General features: G+C 41.3%; 1 long non-coding RNA gene across 2 annotated transcripts in view; it reads left to right on the top strand.

Annotated features, from left to right (window-relative positions):
* The first annotated feature begins 210 nt into the window (after positions 1-210).
* LOC149132254 (uncharacterized) overlaps positions 211-9,784 on the top strand; it is a 48,450-nt gene continuing 38,876 nt past the window's right edge. For both annotated transcript variants that reach the window (XR_016244545.1, XR_016244546.1), the window contains exon 1: positions 211-1,018. This is a non-coding gene — a long non-coding RNA (uncharacterized LOC149132254). The remainder of the gene's footprint in view (positions 1,019-9,784) is intronic.

Raw genomic sequence — 9,784 nt, 5'->3', positions numbered from 1 at the left:
TCATCATCATCATCATTATTTAAAGTCCATTTTCTATGCTGGCATGGGTTGGATGGTTTGACTGGGGACTGGTAATCCAGTAGGCTGCATCAGGCTCCAATCTGATCTGGTAGAGTTTCTACAGCTGGATGCCCTTCCTAATGCCAACCACTCCAAGAGTGTAGTGGGTGCTTTTTACGTGCCACAGGCATGGGAGTCAGTCAGGTGGCACTGGCATCGACCACGTTTGGGATTTGAACTCAGAATGCGAAGATAGACGAAATACTAAGCATTTCGCCCAGTGTGCTAACATTTCTGCCAGCTCACTGCCTTGTGAAGGAAGAAGTATTTATTTCTTTATTGCCCATAAGGGGCTAAACATAGAGGGGACAAACAAGGACAGACAAAGGGATTAAGTAGATTACATCGGCCCCAGTGCATAACAGGTACTTATTAAATCGACCCCGAAAGGGTGAAAGGCAAAGTCAACCTCGGCGGAAAGAAGGAAGAAATATTATTTACATATATCTATTCGTTTGTCCGACAGGTATTTAGAGACAGTAACACTTGTAGTGATAGCGAAATTATTTTCGATAGTGACAAAAAGGTTGCTGTCTGCCAGTAGAGAGGGAAAGACTAAGGAATGCACAGTGCAGATTAAAAAGGGAAAAAAATGATAAAATATAGCTCTGCTCTGATGTAAGCAAATGAATTCACTACTGGGGTCCGGAATTCTCGCGAGAGAAAAAATTTGCGACCGGATCTAGGCTCATCCAATAATTTCCAGGTCACGAGTGACTCAATCGCTGCTTTTCTTTGACATTACGGAATGTCGTCGAATATTTGTCGTCTGTAAAACGTTGAGCTGTTGTATTAGACTCACTATAATTATTTATTTGGACAATATAATGGACATTATGATACAACTAGAAGATATTAAACATCTTTCATGCAAAAAAGCTGCAATAATTCCTCCTGAAATGATTTCAATTGGATGTACATTCAAGATAGTCGGGAATACATTAATGGCGTCACTAAGGTAGGTGTACTCTCTGCTTTCTTTGTGTGTCTTCTTCAGCGATTTTCTGCCTTGCTAATTCGTCAATACAAGTAATTTTTCATTGAGAATTGTATATATTGGATAGGAAAACCAAGTAATTTATTTCTATTAACAGCAATTTGATTCAATATAACAGAAATTATTTGTGAAACAGATAGAAAATGTAATGGTTGTTCTTGTAATATCACAAATGTTTTTCTCTTTCCGTGATGTAGAAACAAAAAAAAAATTAAAAAACAAAATTGAATGAAATATTTTATTGTACATAGAACTTTAACAATATGGTTTTGTTATTATAAATGTCTTGTATATTACAAATTCGTACTAAAATAAAATGTATTTTTCCCTGTTTTCCTTTCTTTTCCCCTCCCTTTCGAGATGTATACGTAAACTTAGAAAACAGCAGACTTTCAGAAAATAGAATTTATGGATTTCTTTCGATATAAGCACGTGGAATGTAAATACCCATACATTTTATTAGAAAATGCATTATATCGAATCCAGTGAATATAAACCATGAATATATTGTGTCTGTCTACACAACACTATAATATGGTTATGGCGAGAGGATGCTACGAATGGCCCTAAATGTGGAATTGCATCAACATGTGGCAGATGAATGCCTTAATGGAGACCTGCCAAATTTTAGCGAGAAGACCAGGCAAATACGGCTTCGACTATGGGGTCACTGCGTGCTCCACTCGGAACTGGAAGCATCCAAGTTAGTCTTGTGGTACCAACTTTATCGCTGATGTCCCCCACTCCATTTTCTCTCAAATTTGTTTATTTTTGTAATCTTGTTTTGTCCAGAATCCCCGTTTTCGGATACGGAGGTTCCGGAAAAATGCCAGAAATCGGCATTGGGAAATCCCCCCCCCCCCGCACTTCTTCAATTTTGACTTTTTTCCCCAACCTTAAAATCCTAACCCCAAAACTCTAACCCTAACCATAAAACCCCTAACCCTTACATCGTAACCGTAAGTACAGAATTGTTTTGAAATTTTTGTCCGAATAATGATGAAATGTCCGTATCTTTCCACATATTTTGAAAACAAAAATTCTGAAAAATGTTAACAATGAAGGAAATGGGGGGGGGGCAATTTAGAAATGTCGATTTTTATCAATTTTTTTCAGATTCGTATTCCCCGTACCCAAAAGGGGGGGTCAAAAAAGAAAAATATGTTTTTAAAAAGGTGGTTTTGGTGGGACGAGCAGAAGTCTTGCCGAGGAAAACGTCGTCACCTTTACATCGACATCTTGATTGCAAATGCTGGCCTGGAATGTATTCAGGTCTTGGAGGCAGTGAAGATGGATCGGAAAGTGTGATGGGTGGACTTTGTTGCTGCAGTCCCTGGTACTCGGCCATAATAATAATAATATGACAAACGTTCTAGTGATTGTCGCCAGACTATCACGCGAGCAAAGAGCTTTGATTGCATGAAATGGGGTTTGTATACATAATAAACTGGCGATTTACATGTGGTCAAAATCAACTGTTATAACATTTTAATTCTTGTAAGGCATGTCGAGAAAAAATTATGGCGGAGGATACGCACACCACCCGCTTTCGGTGTAAACCTAAACCACCGGGTGTGCGTATTCTTTTACCGTCACAAAAGTTATCTGTAAATTCCAAATGTTGCTCAATATTTATTTTCCATTTCCCCTCAAGTATTTATTGTGTTTCTGTAAAAACATTTCAGTATGACATTTACAAAAGGGAGAGTGTTATATGGACTGTTAGATATGTAATTTGTCTGACGTTCCGTGTGTCATGTGGTTCGTCTGAGTTCATTGTTTCATTGTTGTTGTCTTGTGGGACTGTCGTAGTAAAATGTCATTGATATATATATGGCGGACATGACTTTTGTTTATTCATAACGAACATTGGGTGAGTGCGTTCTTTGTATGTAATTGAACAATAAATGTAATAATTAAATTGTACAACTCGTTGTGTTATCTCTACGAGTCATCCGAGGGAAACATAACAGAGTTTATTGGCGTCGCCGGTAGGATACATGCTTACTTTACCGTAAAATTATTCATCGTAATAACAATGGCTGAAAAACAGACAGTAGAACTTATTAAATTGTTTAGGGAACAAATGGACAAGCAAATGCAACAACATCAGAGAGATATGGACGCTCTGTTAAAACTGTTTGGTGCTCGACAAGTTGAAGGCGATTCTAGTGGCTATTTTTCAGCTGCTTCAACAACAGTGTCGATTCCACCATTTACTGCATTTGATTCAGCGACAGAACTATGGCCTGATTACTGGTCAAGATTCCGTAAGTTTGTGGCTGCTAATGCTGTACCTGAAAAACGCATGGCACAAGTGTTCCTGACCAATCAGACTGCTACTGTTTACAAACAACTTGCTAATCTGGCTACCCAACAAAATCCGCCTAAAGATATCAACAACTTGATAATGGACGAAATCGTTGACTTCATGAAGGAACAGTTCGACCCTAAACTTTTCATTGTGAGAGAGCGTTTCAAGTTTTGGAGTGATATGCAGCGGAAGCCAGGCGAAACTCTCCAGGAGCTGGCAGCACGTATACGCCAGGATGCAGCTACCTGTGATTTTCCAGCGATCACCAACCCACAGGATGAAGCTCTGAGACAGAGATTCATATGTTCGGTTAACAATGAAGCGGTTCTGAAGGCGCTTTTTAAGATAAAAGACTCAGAACTAGATTTTGCCCGTGCTGTCCAGGTTGCCATTGAGACTGAAGACGCAGCAAAGGTTGCAAAAGAAACTGTATACGGTTCCAAAACCAAGCAGGTGTACAAGGTCCAGCAGAACAGGAATAAGAGTCCTCAAAAGAAACATCAGCAGTCTTATTCCACAAACCAGGAGAAATGCTACCGATGTGGAAAGGCCCACAAAGCAACAGACTGTCCTTTCAGGGAAACCAAATGTCATTTTTGTGACAAAAAGGGTCATTTGCAAGCGGTGTGTAGGAAAAAACAACATCAGCAACGCAATGGTCATTCACAAACTCCCGTGAAAAGAATCACAAAAGCTGAGCTAGTCAAGGCGATCCTAGGTGAAGTTTCCCGAGACACTCACAGTTTAATTGTGCCAGTAACAATCCAGAACAGACTGTTCACAATGGAATTGGACACTGCTACTACAGGCAATTTTGTTTCCTTGTCGGTCTGGAAACAACTTGGAAGACCAAAGCTGCAAGATGTCAAGCATCGCTATGAATCTGCCAGCAAGCACAACCTGCCTGTTCTAGGAACTTTCATGGGCCAAACCAAGGATCCAACAACTGGTAAGCAGGATCTTATACTTTACATAGTCACCAAGATCTCTGATCTTAATTTGCTGGGTCGGAATGCTATCCAGACTCTGGGAATTTCCGTAGACACTGCTCTAGGTTTGAAAAGCATAGACAGCCAAGCTAAGAGGGAAGGTGCAGAAGGGATGTATCCAAAGACCTCAAGCGAGCCCTATGTTTCCCTGCAGCAAGATTGTCACAACATGTGTGATGAATTTCCAGATCTTTTCAAGCAAGAATTGGGCTGTCTCAAGAACTTTGAACTGGAAGTGAAGTTCAAATCGGACGCAACACCAGTCTTTCACAAGGCACGTCCGGTCCCATTTGCTCTTCGTGATGACCTGGCCAAAGGTTACGAAGAAGGCATCGCCAAGGGAATCTGGAAGCCTGTTCAATTCAATGAATACGGAACGCCAGTGGTACCGATTCGTAAAGCACACGCTTCAAGCAACCTGAAGCCCAAACTACGGATTTGTGGTGACTACTCTGTGGGAATTAATGACCAACTTGCTGATCACCGTCATCCAATGCCACTCCCTGCTGAACTGATGCAGAAACTCGGAGGTGGATTCGGATATACAAAGATAGACCTTGCTGATGCCAATAATCAGATCAAGCTGGCTCCAGAAAGTCAACGCAGACTCGCACTCAGCACTCACCGTGGAGTACTCCTGCAACAACGACTCCCTTTCGGAATCAAGTCAGCACCTGGTTACTTTCAGGAGATCATGGAAAACCTGACCCATGATCTACCTGGAGTGGCCGTCTTCCAGGATGACATGCTCGTCAGTGGGAAAGATGCAAACAGTCACTTAAACAACCTAAAGTGTCTGCTCACACGTCTAAGCGACAATGGATTCAGATGTCGCCGTGAAAAGTGCCAGTTTGCACTACCCAGTGTAGAATACCTTGGACACATTTTGTCGACTGAAGGGATCACTAAGGGAACCAGTGTCGAAGCAGTCTTAAAGATGCCATCTCCAACGAACGAATCAAGCTTGAAATCTTTCCTAGGTTCAGTTCAGTTTTATGGAAAGTTTATCCCAAACTTAGCCAGTATAGCAGAGCCACTCTATTGCCTTACGAAAAAGTCAACTATTTGGAAGTGGGGAGATGAGGAACAGTCAGTTTTTGATCACTTGAAAAATGTACTTTCATCAAGTCAAGTTCTGATACACTTCGATCCAAACAAAACTTTGGGACTGGCTTGTGACGCATCAAACGTTGGTATTGGAGCAGTCCTGTTTCACCGCTATCCTGATGGAAGCGAGCGCCCAATATCCAATATGTCCAAGACTCTCACTTCTGCACAACGTAACTACAGTCAAATTCAAAAGGAAGCCCTAGCTATCATATTTGGCTTGCAGAAGTTTTACCAGTATTTGTACGGTCGTAAATTCGTACTCGTGACTGACCACAAGCCACTGACATCACTATTCAGTCCGAGGAAAGGGACGCCACTTCTCGCTGCTAACAGACTAGCACGATGGGCCCTGTGGCTGAACAAGTTTAACTACACCATTGAATATCGGAAATCAGCAGATCATGGCAATGCTGATGCCCTCAGTCGCTTGCCATTCGGTGATGATAACGACTTTGACAGAAAGGAAAATGTTGAAGACATAGACATGGTGTGTGCCATCAAAGCTCTTAGTATTCAAGTCCAACCTGTGGATGCTAACGTCCTCCGTCAAGAGTCAGGGAAAGATCCAGTGATATCTACAGTGATGCGCTACGTCCGTGAAGGCTGGCCACCAAAGAACATGGAGATCGATGACGAAGTCAACAAGTTCCGTAAGTTATCAAACTCACTTAGTATCTGTCATGGATGCCTTATACATGGATCTAGAGTTGTGATTCCACATAGCTTGCAGCCAAAGATCCTCAATCTTCTGCATCTTGGACATTTTGGCATGGAACGCATGAAACAACTAGCAAGAACTGCTGTTTATTGGCCTGGTATCGATGCTGCTATAGAGATAGCCAGTCGACGATGTGATTCATGTAACGAACATCAAAGGCAGCCATCTAAGCCTCCAGTTCACCCATGGATGTTACCAGAAAAGCCGTGGAGCCGCTTACATCTGGACCATGCAATAAATTTTATGGGTAGAGATTGGCTGGTGATCACAGATGCTTATTCCAAGTACCCATGCATTCATCCTACTTCCTCTACGTCCTCCAAAGCCACTTTAAATCTGCTTGAGGAAGACTTTGCGCACTTCGGATTTCCTCACACACTGGTCACCGATAACGCACCAACTTTTACGTCTGAGGAGTTCCAGAGCTGGTGCAAAGAACGCGGGATCACACACCTGACAGGTGCACCTTACCACCCAGCTACCAACGGAGCAGCGGAACGTTTGGTGCAGACCTTCAAACAAGCTCTGAGGAAGTCTTCTCTTCCGCCGACACGAGCACTTCAAGAATTCTTGATGCAGTACCGGAGAACACCGACATCCTGTGGATTCTCTCCAAGTGAACTTTTGAATCACCGGCAGATACGAACAAGGATTGATTCTCTGCTGCCATCGCCAGTACACATTGCTCAAGGCAAACAGTCTAAGGAAGCACATAAGTCTCAGGTGACTCCAAGCTCGGCTGATGTCGCTAAAGTTACCAGGCAGTACAAGGCCGGAGATCCTGTGTATGCACTATACTATGGACCTCGCCGAGACAAAGATCCCCGATGGGTACCAGCAATCATTAAGAAGTCATTGGGTACTCGCTGCTTTAACGTGAAGGTCATACCTCATGGCCCGATGTGGAGACGACACTGGGAACAGCTGCGACCGCGGTACACAACTGAGGAAGACAATGAACCTGGTGATGCAGAAAACACTGTATTTGAATTTGCAACAGATCACCCGATGGAGATCTCGGAAACTGTGCCACTAACACAAAGACAAACCAGACCCAAGACCATGTTACCCGTTCCAGAGTATGGACCAGACAACCCAAGACGGTCCAAGAGAACCCGTAAAACCCAAGAGAGACTTTGCTGTTGATACTTCTTGTGTAGCATCAATTTCAGTGGGGAGGTGTTATATGGACTGTTAGATATGTAATTAGTCTGACGTTCCGTGTGTCATGTGGTTCGTCTGAGTTCATTGTTTCATTGTTGTTGTCTTGTGGGACTGTCGTAGTAAAATGTCATTGATATATATATGGCGGACATGACTTTTGTTTATTCATAACGAACATTGGGTGAGTGCGTTCTTTGTATGTAATTGAACAATAAATGTAATAATTAAATTGTATAACTCGTTATGTTATCTCTGCGAGTCAGTCCGAGGGAAACATAACAGAGAGTGTTTAACAGAAACAAATTCGGAAGTTACTGATATTCACGTCAATTGACGGCCGTCTTTACATGTATTGTGGGACCTTCCCGACTCAAGTAGTGCACTGAGTCCTATAATATATATTTTTGAAAACATTTATTGAGCAGCACTAAGCCCTTAAGACATTGGTGTGCCAAGTTTGTCCATGGTTTAAGCCGACATTGCGCCAGCAGTCTGTTAAAATGACCGTTTCTGGTAATATAAGATAAAAAGAAATTATCGGCAAATACGTTGAAGCACTTCGACTTGGGACGGCCACAAAGTTACATTTAACGACGTGGTCCCTAGTATCCGCTGGTCTTCTTAGAGACCCTAATTGGGTACTACTTCAATACAGAGGTCCTGACACATTTCCCTAACCCAACGAACGTGCACTGTAAAAACATATCGTTACGTAGATGCATCGGGACCTCTGTATTTAAGTAGTGCCCCTAATTGTATTTTTATAATTTTATCTATTACTTTCGAATATATCGGCCTTTTCCGTAACACCTGCACGATCTTCACTACGGTGTTAGGGTTTTAGTACCGTAAGATCGCCATTTAGCATATTCGTAATCTGTACCGATCACCATTTAGCATATTCGTAATCTCCGACATTTAAAACGTAGGAATCCGAAAAGATAGATATATAAAAAAAATGGATTTTTCAAGGAGGGATGCGAAACTGCATTAGTCTCTGTGTGGTTGTATGTAACTATGTGTGCCTCTGTGTGTGAGTGTGAGAGACTGTCAATGTGTGGATATATGGGACTGTACGTCTTTCTGTATGTGTCTTTATTCGCACGTGCATATATGTGTGTGCGGTCATGATTTGTTGTCTGTTTGCAGATGCAGACGACAGTAATGTTGTCACGTGGGCGCGTATCGTCTGCTTTTTGACTGAAACCTCCGCCATGACGCAAAAAATAAAAAAGAAATAAAGGAAAGTAGTTGAAATAATAATTTCTTGATAGAGAATTTATAACAGAAGGTTTCGAATGTATACAGAAATGTGAAATGTGATACTTTTCTGTATGTTTTTCTTAGAAAAGCCTGTAAGATGATATTGCAATTAAGTTATTTGTATTAACTTAAAAAAGCTTACTTCTGTTTTATTAACGCGAAAAGTTTCCCAGTGTTGTACGTAAGCAACGTCTTCCGATAGAAAATAGAAGTTATATAGAAACAACATACTGGACTTCACAAATGCTTGCAAAAATTCTAAAATAGGGTGTTTTATTATTTAAAGAATATGATGTACACTTGTAATTGTGTCACTTTGATTAATCTTAGTAATTACTGTTTCGCGGCGATCTTTCGTTTGATTACATTTTACGTCATTTCTAATCCACGTGCGTTTGTTTCTGTTTCTAAACAAGATCGTCGCTTTCCGTAAAAGGGTTTTAGGGTTAGGGTTAGGGAATTCTTTCCCTAACCGTAACCGTAACCCTAACCCTAACCCCCTTTTACGGAAATATAAACAAACGCACGTGGATTAGAAATGACGTAAGATGTAATCAAAACAAAAGATCACCAAACAAGTTCACGTTTAAACGCATAATTGTCTTGTATTGTCGCTGATTCTTAACTGTTGTTGAGAAGAGGAGAGAGAGAGAGGAGAGACGAGAAGACAAGAAAAGAAAGACAAGGAAGAAAGCAGGGAGACAGATAATCCACAGAAAGAGAGAAATTGAAAGAAACAGAGAGGGAGATCGAGAGAGAGAGGGGGGGAGAAAGGTTCTCCGAAAGAAAAAAAAAACGTACGACTGAACATGTTACGTAGTTTAGGCCTCGAAAAGATCAGGGACTAGATGAAGACGTTCCACTCATGACATTCCGTATACTTCCAACAGAGTGTCATCGTTGTCTATTATCTAATTGCTACTTTTTGTTCTTTCAAAGACAGTAGGGTTGAATTTTTGGGAGGTTAGATTTTTCACTGCTATTTCTGAAAGATTAGTTGGTTTGTTGAGGTGCAGAATTTTAGAGTCAATTTCCTGTAGAAACACTGAAAATATCGACTGAAACCTTGCATGAAGCTACTGTAAATCATTGTTGTAAATTTACATTGTATGTTCTAGGGATGAAGATTTTACACCGCGTCTTCCATAAGAAGTGGGGTAATCATGGAC

Source organism: Octopus bimaculoides, chromosome 16, assembly GCF_046866305.1.
Source record: "Octopus bimaculoides isolate indiv1 chromosome 16, ASM4686630v1, whole genome shotgun sequence".
Classification (NCBI taxonomy): Eukaryota; Metazoa; Mollusca; class Cephalopoda; order Octopoda; family Octopodidae; genus Octopus; species Octopus bimaculoides.
Note: the sequence above shows the minus strand (reverse complement) of the source record. Positions and strands in the feature narration are given on the sequence as shown.